The sequence below is a fragment of the Uranotaenia lowii genome, chromosome 2, assembly GCF_029784155.1.
Source record: "Uranotaenia lowii strain MFRU-FL chromosome 2, ASM2978415v1, whole genome shotgun sequence".
Classification (NCBI taxonomy): Eukaryota; Metazoa; Arthropoda; class Insecta; order Diptera; family Culicidae; genus Uranotaenia; species Uranotaenia lowii.
Window position 1 is genome coordinate 338155277 of NC_073692.1, and position 14540 is coordinate 338169816.

Below are 14540 nucleotides of genomic sequence, written 5' to 3' on the forward strand. Positions count from 1 at the left end.
ATACGATACGGTGTCATTTTACTATATTTGGTTCTTGTTAGAGCACATGTATGATTCACGGAAAATTTTATTCGTTACTGACTGATGATAAGTTTAATTTTTGCAAAATCTATATATATAAAAATGAATGTTTGTCTGTCTGTCTGTTCCCTATAGACTCGGAAACTACTGAACCGATCATCGTCAAAATTGGCATCTGAGGGTTTTTGAGGCCGGGGATGGTTTCTGTAATAGTCAAAACTCCATCCGACTTAAGGAAGGAGAGGCTTCCATACAAAATTTGTAGTTTTTCGAAACAAATTAAAGTCATGACATCCATTTTCTTGAGATTTTTTTTCCTTTGGGCGGTTTGTTTTTCGTCTCTATGGTAGAGGCGTCGCGAGCCAACGTCGCCAAAGGAAAGTAACCCAGGCATAGCATACTGATCAGCAGGAATATTTTGGCGCGTATTTCTCAACCAAGCATATTTTCTTTGAGGTGTTTGTTTTTCGTCTCCATGGGCGAGCAAACGTCGTCGCAAGAGGATAGTAACCAAAGCACACTGTTCATTGATTGCTGGAAAATTTAACAATAGATAAGGCGCCTGTTTCTCAAACACGTGGGGCGATATGCAACCTAGATGTGTTTTTTTCTTGCTTATTTGATTTGTACACAGCACGTGGTAATAAATGACGCCTAGATGTGACACGGATTGGTATTTTATCAATCGAATTAAAACCAATTGAAAGATTTGCTAAAATACTTCCATATTTAGTTCGTTTTAATGTAGGTAGCATTCGACTTTTCATTCAAGGAACATTAGAACATGTTTAAACGTTCAACTTTTTCCGTTAAAAAAAAATTAAAAATTATGTTTTCTTCTAGAAATTGTTACTTCGGCCCAAATAAACAACTAAAACGAATTTAGAAATGAAAATGGGAGCTTTTTATTTTAAATAATTCTGAAAAACACCATCGTACTTTTTCTTACATACCAATTCAAGTACGTACTTAACATGAAAAGTGTTTTTGTGTTACATGGCTGCATAAAAGAGACTTTTGATCCGCTTCGTTTTTGAAAAGCGAGACTTTAGAACTGATATTCAACTGGACGCAAAAATTTTAAGAGAACACACGGTGGGGCAAGGGAAAACGTCGAATTTTTAACAAATTCATCTTCAAAATGATTCAATAAGATTTAATGGAAAGACCAGAAGGGGTATTCCGAATGTTGAAACTGCAGCGGATATTGAAAATTCTTAAATGTCTTTGTAAATGAAGGTCATTCCCTTTGAACAGCATTCGTTAAAAGTGGAGTAACAAACATAAATTTATATTGCAGGAATACTGCAGATATATCAGTGAAACTTGATAGAACAAAAAACAGGAATTCGTATTAAATCCATTTTAAAGCCATTACTCTGACGCATCTGTAAATAAGCTTTGCATTGACACTTGCCCCAATATACGGGACAAATGTAAACTTAGAAATTTGTTTTTGCCTACATTTTTGAATATTTGACTTTCAAAGAGAAAATAAAAAAAACGTTGAGAACTTATTTAGTGATGCAACTGATATTTTTTTTAAACATTTATATGTTTACCGTAGTAAATTTATTTAAAAAAAAAGAAATTTGCACTGTATTTAATACATAACTAATTTAATATATTTTTCATTACCATGATAAGTGCTGTTTGGGTATCGAGCCTGTTAAATTTGCCTACCTTCTTCAAGCAGTGGGGGACAAAATTGAAAAAGATGGGAGAGCTCCCAAAAAGTTGTTTTTGGGTACAGAGTACAAATTTCAGATCTTGAAAAACGAGTTTAGAGTTCAAGTTTCAGTAAATTATATATACCATCGTTGAATTGCAATTCAGAACTGCAGCTCTCATTTCAAAGTTGTTGGTTCTGAAGTATGATGAGGTTTGATTTAAAAATATGCTCTCTAAAATCTAAATTTGAATAAATTTTTACAAATTACATTTATTTCCGGAAGGTGTAGCAAAGCACAACGGGCCAGCTAGTATACAATAAAAGGTGATACGGTCAAAATTTGGTCAATATCAACTTGACGTATTTCTTTCGATTTTGCATTTAAAAAACCTGAACACCCCTCATTTTGAAGGGTTGTGTGTGTAGAATGTTGCTCCTATTTTGATTTTGAAATTCACTCTTCAGTTGTCAAAATGCCGCCCGAAGAAGAAGAGCAGTGATCAAAATTTTGATCGCGCAACGCGAAAATCCGAGCTACTCGCACGCAAAGCTGGCAAAATCGCTAAAAGTTGCCAAATCAACCGTTACAAATGTAATTTAAGTGTTTGGGGAACGTTTGTCGACAGCCAGGAAGTCTGGATCGGGGGGAAATCGAAAACCGGAAGCCGCTGAGACGACAAAGAAAGTTGCCGGTAGTTTCAAGCGAAACCCTAACCTCTCTCTCCGAGATGCCACAAATAAGCTGGGTGTATCGTCTACAACCGTGCATCGAGCCATAAAACGAGCCATAAAACGACTTACAAGAAGGTAGTGACTCCAAATCGCGATGATAAACAAAATACGACGGCTAAAGCGCGATCCCGGAGGCTGTACACGACGATGCTGACGAAGTTTGACTGCGTGGTAATGGACGACGAAACCTACGTCAAAGCTGACTACAAGCAGCTTCCGGGACAGGAGTTTTATACGGCAAAAGGAAGGGGAAAGGTAGCAGATATTTTCAAGCACATGAAACTGTCAAAGTTCGCAAAGAAACATCTGGTTTGGCAAGCCATCTGTACCGGTGGCTTGAAAAGCAGCATTTTCATAGCTTCCGGGACTGTCAACCAAGAAATTTACGTGAAAGAGTGTTTGAATAAACGTCTGCTGCCTTTCCTGAAGAAACACGGTTGTCCCATACTGTTTTGGCCGGATTTGGCATCTTGCCATTACGGTAAAAAGGCCATGGAGTGGTACGCCGCCAACAACGTGCAAGTGGTTCCCAAGGACAAGAACCCTCCCAACACGCCAGAGCTCCGCCCAATTGAGAAATACTGGGCTATTGTCAAGCGGAACCTAAAGAAGACAAAAAAAAACTGCTAAGGATGAGCAGCAGTTCAAGGAAAACTGGCTTTCTGCGGCGAAGAAGGTGGCTGTACAAAATCTGATAGCAGGAGTTAAGCGTAAGGCCCGGCAAATCGGGTTTGGAAAAGCGGAAGCCTAACTGAATATTTTTCCTGAATTTTATACTAATTAAACTTGAAAAAGAAATTAAATTTGATTTCGTTTTCCCTTCGCCAAATTTTGACCGTATCACCCTTTACATGAAAAACAAGATCAAAAGCCGTAAATACCATGAATTTTTCGAAAAAAACACAATGGCCCACCGAAGGGACTCGAACCCGCTGCAACAAACAAAGTTTCAAAATATTCCCATCTTTAGAACAACAGTCCTAACAAACGTGCAACCAGGTTGCACGTGAATAAGTGCTGTCACATCCCCGTAACTAGCAGACTGCAACCATGCACTATTTAATTACGGAAACACGAGTCGGTCCTGTTCCCGTCCTCCTAATCCTAATCCGATGGTCACATGCCGACATTATTACACAAAACGGACACATTTTGACCACCACCATCACCCGTTGCCATCGTAATGCACATGTTGCTGGTGGGATACAGCTCATAATCACCTTGCAAACTGGCCTCGACTGCTTTGGCATGTAACTAGGAAATTAAGTCACGTGACTCCCTCCACGGGAAAATGGAAATTCGAAAACTCTCCCTCGACCAAGTGAAAAGTTGGTATTTTTAATTAGACTGGGAAAAGGATTGCACATGTAGAAGGGTTTTGAAAACGTTTTTCATTTTTTTCACAAATTAAAACATATTGAGGGGAGATAAGGAAAACGCTTATTAATCATTAGAAAATCCACAGGCATTTAGTTTAATGATAACAAACAACTTTTGTTTTACAAAAGACTGTATCATTGAGATAATTTATTTAATGTATTCAAAAATGGCATGACCACAGGGTCTATAGTCTATATTTTTAGTACTTATTGTAGTTGTACGCTGTAACAATTTTTCCGAAAATTTAAACCACATTCATACTGCCAGTATTTTTTTCATTACTCTGTTAATCCTTCGTTTTATATAGTAACAAATTTGCAACAACTAATGTATTGAAAAAGTGAAAAATCGTTATTTAATTTAAACTTTTTTCTTGACCTACTCATAATTTCCAACTGTAAAAAATGATTTAAATGGAAAAATTAAAAAAAAAACATGAAATGAAGGGTTAAAATTGTCCCACAAACAACTCAGATATTTGAACTTTGAAGGAAGTTAAACTAGAAACATATTTGCCAATTGATTGTCGTTTTTCTCTAACCCTCTATTTAGACGGGGTTCATAGCATCCTCAGAACGTTATTGACTCGATAACGCACTGAGGATGCTAGCAAGAAGCTAGTGAAACACTAGTATTTGGGTTTTTCAAAAACTGTGGCTGAATTCAAAGGAATTTATCGACTATTTTTAAAACCTAGTTTCCTACAGTCAATAGGTTCTTCTAACCCTCTTTTTGAATATAAATAGCTTTCAAGAAAAAACTGCACCCACAAATCAGACTCTAATTTTTTGAGGAGAAATTATCGGCAAAAGATTCTATGCCAGACCGGCATTACCAAGGTTTCTAATAACTGGCATTATCCTTCCAGTGTAACCGCATTGCATATGTCTGAAAAAAAAAATCAAATAAAACATATCCCATTTCCTATAACAAGACAAAGCAGGAGGGAAACAATCAGTCAGCAAGGAATTGTGAATGATGTACCGAGCGCTCTGTATGTTATGTAAAAGGGCATTAGAAAAAAATCTTTGTTTCCAACCGACGGCAAATAACCACCAGCCAGGGTTGGCATTGTGGCTGATTTTTCAGGAGTTGCCTGTTTTTTTTTTGAGGCCTAGCCTGACAACTTGATAAGCCTCCGTTTTTTTTTCTGATTTTTGAAAATAAGCCTGATTTTGCCTGATTTTGTATTTATCATGGAAAACTGTAGGGGAGAATGAGGATACTTGATCCCTGGGAGGCTATATCTCGAAAGTAGAATTTTCTACATAGATTTAATGTTCAACAAAATAATGCCAAACGGAACAAAACAACAAACCTGTTTTACAAAAAAAATTTAAAAAAATTTTTTGATTAAGTGTTTTTTGTTTGAAAAATCTAACAAAATGAGACTTGAAGATCTTTTTTTATTTTTTCAAATGGTTTCCCACACGAAAAAATTATTATTAAAATAATTGTTCCAGTATGTCAATCGTTAGAATTTTATATGAACTTTTAATATTTTAAAAGCAAAAGTAAACTCTCAATTTTTTATAGAATATTTTTTCCAAAATATATGTTATACTTGATACCTCGAGTCCAAAAATATTTTTTTTCTACTGAATTCTTTTGATGTTGATCATTGCTAAGCACGAAATTATTAATATTTATCCAATGACTTATAGTTATCCAATCATTCACTGTTAAAAAGGGCTAAAAAAGGGCTTTTTATCGAAAATTTGAAAAATGCCCTTCAAATTTGCAATGAATATAGGGTAGTAGACAAAATTTTAAAGTTCATTATACCTGACCAGGGGACTGAGATAAACGGAGAATCATCGTCAATGATCAAACAAATTTTGCTGCCGATGATTGAATTTGTGGTAATTTGTTGCATTTTTTTTAGAGAGAATTAGAAGGTTTAAGTTAGAGAGAAACCCGAGCTCAGAGAGAGTGAAAATGTGCTAATTGTTGCAAATTGTTAAGCTTTGTTAAGCAGTTGTGGAATTTTAATCATTACCATTCCAAATGCAAGAATTCTCTCTCCACTGCAATCCCTCGTACCTGACATTTATAAACTGTGAAATGAAAACTAAATTGGGTTAAAAAAGTCGATGGAACTTTTATCTACAGATTTTGCATGATTTTTGCCAAAGCTTAGGGCTCTCTGATAGAAGGATCAAATTTACATTCAGCTTTTAATATATTACAATTTTTTAGTCCCACGAATACGCTTCTTGTTCATTCACGGGTTCATGTATCGATCTAACTTTTGCAGCATATAAATTTGAAATTACACGCTGTCAGCTAATGCAAAAGACGGCGATCTGAAAAATTTCTCCAAAAAGATATGATTAAAATAAGAAAAACGGATCAAGAATCTGCATTCTCCCCTTTGTCTCAATAAACTTAATGATGTACATTTTTAACCCTAATCCGTTATAGTTTGCCAATATGACACTATTGCAAGTTTGGAGGCTTCTAACTTTCGTCAAGCGCACTCAAACAACAAAAATTCTTTTGGAATTTCCCATGAATTCATGAAACGCTCCCTGAAAGCTCTGACAAAAACAAAAACCGTTTACGGATTTAGACTGTTAATTTACCACTCTTCACCTGAAATCGCTTCATCCCGCTTGTTTCTCAACCGTACAAGTCGTACATTATTTATAGATTTTGAAACCTTGTAACGTAGCTCAAAAATGATAATGAGAAAATAGTCAGCTACAAGCACTCGTATTTATGTTATTCAAGGTCGAAGAAAAACACTGTCTTCTAAACAGGCTGCGAAATAAAGGCTCTAGATCACTCATCAGTTGCTGAAAAAAATCCCTTAGTGGCTTAGAATGCTGATGTTAAAAACTGCATGTTTTTTTTATTTTTTTTTTCGAGATTATGGTCACAAAAAAGTTGAAAAAACATGTGTAAAAATCGTTGTTTTCAATCGATAAACAATCAAAAGTATTTAAGTTACTGCAAAAAACTATTTTGAACAAATGGTAAGAAAGGTGAGGTAATTTTACAGTTGTTTGACGAGTTTTCGAAGAAACATGTTTTTTTTTGCTTTTTGTCAATCTGCATTTTCTCTTATTATTCTTACGTCTAAATTTAATTATCTCGTACTCTAAAGTAAACGCAATATTTTTGCAATAAAACTTTATTCACAAGAAAGTTTATTTCATACCATAGTGAAATAAATATATTTGCACTGCGATGTTTCACAAAAATATGATAGGCGATCTTAATTGTATTTATCGAACATACAAATTACCTATGCACGTACTCTATGTGATACTTTCAACTTAATTTGTGATCTAAATTCTGATTTTAAAATGCGTATTTCAAATCTTATCGAGCTTTTGCAATGAATTTTTGTTTTGGAAAATCTGGATCACAAAATTTGGATTTCGAATCCCACTTCAAACACATGATTCGTAACAAATGAGATTTTTTTCCAATCCTAATACCCATTCAATTTCGTTTTCGTAATAACTGTATATAAAACTCTGAATACAAGGACATTTTTCACCATCCAACGAGAAAACTAACTGGTCATATTTTATCTAATGTCTGTTGTTAACTTCTCATACCTCAGAAAGAACACAACAAGTGAAATTAAAACAATTTGAAATAAACGACATTTCAAACTATTTGAATATGAGCAAACATTTTCCATGAGCATTCATCATGGATAAGTTCTTAGGACCTGTGTGCTCGAAAACGTTGAGAGATTTTTCGTACTTCTCACTTCTATATTTTTATTGGTTGATGGATACATTTTTTATAGGGGCCCTTTTTTATGTTCAGGTTCATCAATCCTTTTGTTATTACAGATTCTATCGTATTAGAATTAGTATTTTTATTTCATTTTTAATTTTTTTTATCATCTTTTATGGAGCCATGATAAGAACGTTATTCATGAGAAATAGTACATTTTACCTAATGAATATTTTTCTAAATATTTCAAATTATTTGGATAATGAGTAAATCATCGAGTTTAGAGAGAGAGTTTAGTAAACCATCGAGCTGTGTCGATAGATACCTAAAAGAATTGGTCTATACCCCATAATTGACTATAATACCATGATCGATAACTAAACATTTTTTTTAAGAAAGACATTTAAAAATCGGTAGTACAGCTTTCTTATTCAAGCCTGATTTATCCTGATTTTTGAATTCAAGGTTCCCTGAATTTTGTAAAAAAAACTGTTGGCAACCCTGCCACCAGCCAAGAGGAGCTGGGCATGTGTATGTAAACAGGCCGGCTATCAGACGTGTGTAAATTCGCTTCGGAAACAATCGCTCTGCCGATTTCTACCAAGGTTAACACGTTTTGTGCAGATTGATTTAATCTTCGTTCCAATCATTACGTCAATGCGCACAAAACGAAGAGAATAGTTGTGCATTGATGATTTCGAAGCAGAGCAGAAATAAAATCACACAACGAAACAACAGAACGAAGCTTACCGAACACAAAATGCGCACGAACGTTCGTTGTCCGACAAACCGAACGAACAATGGGTCGATTCACGATGACGTATTCTCCCTTTTGTGGTGACAGTTCGCACGTCCTGTTTACAAAATTTAACGAACGAGAAATGAGGTGCGGCGAAATTTTTCGTGTAGCTGCACGGTCAAGAAATTTAACTCAAAACTCAGTTTAAGGATAGCAAAAAAACCAAGTTCCATTTTGTGAATTAAATTTAGCGCATTTTTTGGTTTCTCATGTTTATCTCTTTGGAAATGAACAGAAAGTTGAAAATTCGTAAAAAAAATTCGAAAAGGAGGTTTGTTTATTAAAATGTTTCAACATGTTTTCAAACCCCTTCTTCAACGAATTTGTTCTGGACGAACCCACTTTGCATTGAATATTCTGGGAAAGCGCGTCAACTTGAAATAAAAAATTCCTTAAAATGTCCAAATGTGGAAACTTCTAAAGAATTCGAATGTGCCGAATCGATTTTCCGGAAATTTCTTGAGTTATTTTGACCGGAAGCTGTAAAACATATTTATACTTATACGACAACACTATTCAGGGACAGAAGAATCTAATAAAGGAAAATTCTCCGGAAAACATTCCGAAAGAAAAGGCTTAACTATTTTAAATTTTAACGATATGATATTTTCGAGGAATAAAAATAACGTCAGTTTAACCACTAATTACACTGACACGAGACTTATTGAACAAAATTCCTCCCAGTTTTTGGCTAGAAGCCTCTTATCGTCGACATTGCGCGGCAGCAATTCGAGCATGAAAATTTTACTGGTATCGACATTTTCGTTCATTTTCGAGCAGCGCCAAAAACCAAAATCGAGTGTCCAGTCATTGGTCAGTGGTTAAACTTTTAAGTTTAAGTTCATCTATTCCAGCTGGATTTCAGCTGGATTAACAAACAAAATGATTGATTTTTAATTATTTGATACTGAAAACATCTAATTTTTCTTTTTAATTTTTTTATCCCAAAATTGAGCTGAGTACTTTTGCTAAAAACGTGTGAATCAGAATTATGAGGACCGAAATGTTTGCTTTGCTTCCTCAGCGTGTAGAATTGGAAAATAAGGAATCAAAACAGGAATTGCGAAATGTCAAAACCAGTGAGGCCAGGCAGTGCATGAATCGACCTATGGGTCGATTCACGATGACGTATTCTCCCTTTTGTGGTGACAGTTCGCACGTCCTGTTTACAAAATTTAACGAACGAGAAATGGGGTGCGGCGAAATTTTCCGTGATGCTGCACAGTCAAGAAATTAAACTCAAAACTTAGTTAAAGGATAGCAAAAAACGAAGTTTCATTTTGTGAATTAAATTTAGCGCATTTTTTGGTTTCTCATGTTTATCTCTTTGGAAATGAACATAAAGTTGAAAATTCGTAAAAAAATCGAAAAGGAGATTTGTTTATTAAAATGTTTCAACATGTTTTCAAACCCCTTCTTCAACAAATTTGTTCTGGACCAACCCACTTTGCATTGAATATTCTGAGAAAGCGCGTCTTCTTGAAATAAAAAATTCCATCAAATGTCCAAATGTGGAAACTTCTAAAGAATTCGAATGTGCCGATTCGATTGTCCGGAAATTTCTTGTGTTATTTTGACCGGAAGCTGTAAAACAAATGCACATACTTATACGACAACACTATTCAGGGACAGAAGAATCTAATAAAGGAAAATTCTCCGGAAAACATTCCGAAAGAAAAGGCTTAACTATTATAAATTTTTACGATATGATATTTTCGAGGAATAAAAATAACGTCAGTTTAACCACTAATCACACTGACATGAGACTTAAAGAACAAAAATCCTTTCAGTTTTTAGCTAGAAGCCTCTTATCGTCGACATCGCGCGGCAGCAATTCGAGCATGAAAATTTTACTGGTATCGACATTTTCGAGCAGCGCCAAAAACCAAAATCGAGTGTCCAGTCAGTGGTCAGTGGTTTAACTTTTAAGTTTAAGTTCATCTATTCCAGCTGGATTTCAGCTGAATTAACAAACAAAATGATTGATTTTAAATTATTTGATACTGAAAACTAATTTTCTTTTTAATTTTTTTCATCCCAAAATTGAGCTGAGTACTTTTGCTAAAAATGTGTGAATGAGAATTAAATGAGGACCGAAATGTTTGCTTTGCTTCCTCAGCGTGTAGAATTGGAAAATAAGGAATCAAAACAGGAATCGCGAAATGTCAAAACCAGTGAGGCCAGGCAGTGCGTGAATCGACCTATACATCGCATCACTCTCTCGTTCATTTCCCGTTCCCTTGTCCCTACCCATTTTAGCCACGCCCCACTGCGTCGTCCGATTGATGTGTTCGGCTGCCAAACGAACACGAGTTTCAATTTTTAATTCGCAGAACTGTACGTTCGTTTTTCTGATGTTTCCTTTGATTGCAGTGAACTCGACCGAGTTTATCCGAAGTTCACTTACTGATAGGGTTGCAAACATTTTTTTTTTTCAAAATCTGAGACTGGTGAAATGAAATCAAATTGACGGAAATTTCACTCGAAGTGATAACCTTTTTTGGTCGCCTTTTTCACTGCACCAATGTTATCTTATGCAGTACCTTACTACCCATTTTTCATCACATTCACAAAAAGCAGGCATAATTAGGCTTATTTTCAAAAATCGGGCACATTGGCATCTCTGCTTTTTGATGCTTTTCAAGTTGAACCTACCGATAGCATCATTGCAGTTTGAGTTGAACGAAATAGAATTGATCTGCAAATATGGAAAAGTGCAATTTTAACATGACTACCGGCAATAGAAAACAGTTACTAGTTTCCCATTCCCACCGCATTCTCTTCCCATTCTCATCCGTTTGCCCTCAATGACAACGAGGATGACAAAAACACCGACCAAATGGCAGACGGCCAATGCAGAGCGTTTTTTGGTAATCGGTGTAGGGGAAAGGTTTCCTAAATGGGCCTATCGGGTTAAATGACCCTACGGCTGTTTGATGAAATGGCTGACTAGACAGCTTATCTAACCAATGCATTTTGAGGATGATACGCTTAGAACATAAGACAAAAAAGAATTTTTTGAATTTTCAAACTCAAAAAAATTTAAAAAATCATGCAAGGTTTTGATACATTTTGATGTAATATTTCGACTTTTAAAAATTATACGTAAAGAAGCTTAAAACAAAAACTAGGATGGTTTTTGTTTCTTACTCAAATGAACTTAAGAAATTAAACATATTTCAGCTCTTGTGGAGGTTTAATAATGATTATATAATGGAATAGTAGAGTGTTTTTGTATGCCCCCAACATGTTTGTAAAATGCCTCCATCGTAAAATAACAGGTTAAATAGAATAAATAAATGATTTTTGTCATTGAACCTTCAAATCTAAGCTCTGAATAACATCTTAAGAGAGAACTGAAGATCTAAAATCAGATTTGATAAAGTTTTTCTCATGGATGAACTGCCTCCATAGCATGGCATCCCTATCTTTTGGTTTATTTCATAAAATTATAATATACATAGATTGTTATAAAACTTCAGCTTTATCGTACGAAAATTATTACTTTCTAGCAGTTTCAATGAAATTATACGGAAATATTGCCCAAAAAACAGAAATTTTGTTCAAAACATAAATAGGCGCATTTAGCCCGCACAGTTTGAGGTTCGTCATTTTAGACAACACTTATAAAAAAATCATTTTCTTGGAAACAGAAGAAAATTTTAACATAAAAATTACTCCAATGTATAGAAAACAGATGCCTTCACACGTGTATATAGTTTTTGTACACATATTCGATGTGAGATTTGATTAAATCAGTGTTCTGCTTAATAGGCGCATATAGCCCGCTCCTCCCCTAGGCAGCAAAACTATGACAATAAACCTTCGTTTGATAATCGAATAAGATGGTGCACTGGGTAAGATATCGGACTGGCAATCCAAGATGAGAATTTTGCAGGGAGTTCGATTCTCACAATATTTCTTGGGATAAATTATAGAATGAAAATCCCATAAAATACTTTTTTTTCGCTTGAATTTATTAGTCATGCATCATTTTGCTTGAGTTTGTATCCCAGTAGTTTTTTTCAAATTATATCATCTTTGGTACAGTACACTTTTAGCTTATTTCGACACAGCGAACTGCTAAATAGGCATTGGATTTTGAAACCTCTACTATGGGTAAAGGTTTCAGTGGGTTATTTTTATAATACAAAAAAAAACAGAACACATTTAAAAGATTCCCAAAATACCCAAAACTCTCCTCATAATGCCCTTTATTAAGGTCTATATCAGAATACGACCACAGATATTCAAGCCAGCTTAACGTACTTTCATCGCTACACGAAACTCAATTTTCCACTTCAAGTCACAGAGAAAACTTTGTCGCTCCCAAAAGCTAAAAAGCGCATGAAGTCAACTCTTTTTCTTCAGATTTGCAATGCAGCCATGCCTGCCGAATGCCGACGACCCAACCGGGCACGATTGGCCTTGGCTAAATGACCGTGAATTAGCAAAAGCAACATTTTCTAGCGGCTAACGTCAGTGTCGTCGGTCGTTGTCAAGAATGAAAGGGGGGTGAGATAGAGATGTTTCCCGCATTAGCTATTCTCTTACCGGTGGTTTTTTTTCTGCTGTTTATGAACTTTTTTCTTGCAATTCAAGAAACCCGTCCCTCAACAACAACCGTAAGATGTCGACGAATGAATGTCGCAATGCAAGCAGAAAAGATGCGATGCTCGCGTACAGCTTATTATGTATTTAGCATTTTATACATACTTGCCGGCTGAATAGCTTCGAGAGATGAAATTACAACATCGCGGCTACTATTAAGAAGAATCGTCAGATGTGAACTTAGAAGGAATGAGAAAAATAAAACGTCTGTAGCAATTTCACAGATGGCAACAGGTTCTAAATTGCAGTGTTACGTTTTTTTTTTTTGACAAAAACCAGGTTGTTATCGACATTTTGGTATATGATTTCTCTGAATTCAGATTTCTGCTGTTCAACCAACTTATCATGTTCACACAAAAATCTCATTGTGAATTCAAAACCACCCCAGGCTCCTCCATTTGGATTGATTTCAACGAGTAGGTATGCTAAATGTATTATTGCTAGCATATTGCGCGCGAAGAGCCGTCAAAATCTGACATAAACCGGTCTTACCGGAGGAGCTTCCATACGCGAAAAGAACAATAATGAAAGGCATCGAACAAGCCCCATCTCAACTGAGCTTTGGACACATCTACTGAATAATTCATCACAACACCCTCACCTCCCCATTTGGGAGCAGCAAAATCTGCTGAGGAATAATCGATAAAAAGGCGCGCGATTCAAGTAAGTAAATCTTGTGGGGTGAACCGCACGATTAGAGCAGAAACGCGGAAGTTTTCCGCGGGGTGGCGTCTCAGAAAAGCTGAAAACCCACATGGTCATATAATGATGCAAAGTATAACTTCGTGAGTGAGTTCCACAATAACATGTCGATCGTTATGGGGGGATAGCAGAATGTACAAAAAAATATCAGACTTCAAATTTACCCCGCAGTATATGCAAAACACGTTGTCCGGAGATGTCCGTCCGTCTGTTCGTGTGCGTCATTACTTCCTGCAACAGGTTCTGACCGAAAGATTTTGCGCTAGACAGATGCCCAGAAACATTCATTGTTTGGTGAAATAGATTCGCGCCAAAAAGTCGAGGGGAACAAAGGTTTTAAGATATCCGGCACTTTGAGGTGATTGAGCGTAGATTTTTATCTCTTCACGATGCGTGACTCCATTAATCGCCCGTGGTTTATTCTAGTGCTTGAAAAATGATTTTGGTGATTATTCGTGATCGTGCCTGGGTGTTTGGGACTTCTTTGTTTCTTGTCAAATGATCACTATCACCAGTCGAAGTGCAAAATTCATAGATTAATGTAGGGTTTTGTAAAATGTTAAAAAAACATACGTGTCAAGATTCACTCAGACACATCTATTACTTACAAGAATAGATCAATGACCGACTTTGTTTTGTTTGTTTTGCCTAGTGTTGCCAAAATAACAAAAGTTGCCATAGGTATTTAATTTATTTTATTTATCATCAGTGTTACCGAATTTAACTATTATTTTATTTTAGCTTAAGATAAACTTGATTTATCTTCTGCATATCATTCATCTCCTCCCTACATTCCTTCTCATCTCTATTCTCAATAAAAATTTTTTACGCATCGACTTTTGTTTTTTTTAGAACAAAATATTATTTACCAAATATCCTTAATTTTCATGCCATATTCTACATCTTTATTCTCCATCCTACAAATTA

General features: G+C 35.5%; 1 protein-coding gene across 1 annotated transcript in view; it reads right to left on the reverse strand.

Moving 5' to 3' along the window:
- LOC129749068 (E3 ubiquitin-protein ligase goliath-like) overlaps positions 1-14540 on the reverse strand; it is a 227129-nt gene that overhangs the window by 169858 nt on the left and 42731 nt on the right. The window lies entirely within an intron of this gene.